Consider the following 1,592-nt stretch of genomic DNA (forward strand, 5'->3'; position numbering starts at 1 on the left):
TTTCAGCTTCATATCTGAGAAACTATGTCCAAATTTGAGGCCATAAAGATATGCCCATAAATTTCTTTCAAGAGTTCATAATTTTCGCTCTTACATTTGTGTCTTTGATCCATCCTGAGTTAATTTTTGTGTATGGTGTGAAGGGTCCAGCTTTACTCTTTTGCGTGTGGCTGTCCAGTTGTCCCAGCACTATTTGTTGAAAAGACTATTCTCTCCGCATTGAATGGTCTTGACATCCTTGTCAAAAATCAGTTGACCGTAGATATATACATTGACTTCCAGATTCTCAAATTTACTTATATTTGAGCCCATACCACCCAATGTGGCATCAGAGTGTGGATGTTGCTTTGTAGTATTAATAAGTTTGGAAATTGAGAATGTGAGTCCTCCTACTTTAATTTTTCTTTTCGGGATTGTTTTGGCTATCCCGAATCCCTTGAAATTCCATATGAATTTTAGAATCAGCTTGTCAGTTTGTATAAAGAAGTAATCTGGAATTCTGAAAGGAACTACATCAAATGTATAGATCAGTTTGGGGATTGTTGACATCTTAACAGTGCTAAGTTTTCTGATCCATGAATGTGGGAATGTTTTTCTATTTATTTAGATCTTCTTCACTTTCTTTCAAGAATACTTATAGTTCTCAGAGTATTAGTTTTAAACTTCTTTTGTTAAATTTATTTCTAAGTATTCTTTTTGATGTTATCATAATTTGATTGCTTTTTAAGTTTCATTTTTGGATTGATCATTGCAAGTATAGAAATATAATTGATTTTTATATATTGATCTGTGCACTGCAACCTCAATGAACTTATTTATTGATTCTAGCAGTTTTTTAAGAGAATTCCTTAGGATTTTCTATGTGTAAGATTGTGTCATCTGTGAATATAGTTTTATTTTTTTCTTTCCAATCTGGATGTTTTTTATTTCTTCTTGTTGCCTAGTTTTATCCATATTCATAAGAAATATTGTTCTGTGATTTTCCTGTAATGTGTCATTTGATTTTTATATCTGGGTAAAATTATCTTCATAGAATAATTTGGGAAGTGTTTTCACCTCTTCTGTTTTTTGGGGAGAGCTTGTGAAGAATTGATATTTAGTCTTCATTGGATGTTTGGTAGAATTCTTTGGGGAGGTCATCTGGGCCTGGTTTCTTCTTTGTGGATATATACGTATGTATATGTATATATATGTATATATGTGTATATATATGTATATATGTGTGTGTGTGTGCATATATGTATATGTATATATATATATAGGAGAAGGCAATGGCACCCCACTCCAGTACTCTTGCCTGGAAAATCCCATGGACGGAGGATGCTGGTAGACTGCAGTCCGTGCGGTCGCTGAGAGTCGGACATGACCGAGTGACTTCACTTTCACTTTTCACTTTCATGAATTGGAGAAGGAAATGGCCACCCACTCCAGTGTTCTTGCCTGGAGAATCCCAGGGACGGGGAGCCTGGTGGGCTGCCATCTGTGGGGTCGCACAGAGTCGGACACGATTGAGGCGACATAGCAGCAGCAGCAGCATATATACATATATAGGCTTCCCAGGTGACGCTAATGGTAAAGAATCTGCCTCAAAT

The sequence above is a fragment of the Cervus elaphus genome, chromosome 21, assembly GCF_910594005.1.
Source record: "Cervus elaphus chromosome 21, mCerEla1.1, whole genome shotgun sequence".
Lineage (NCBI taxonomy): Eukaryota > Metazoa > Chordata > Mammalia > Artiodactyla > Cervidae > Cervus > Cervus elaphus.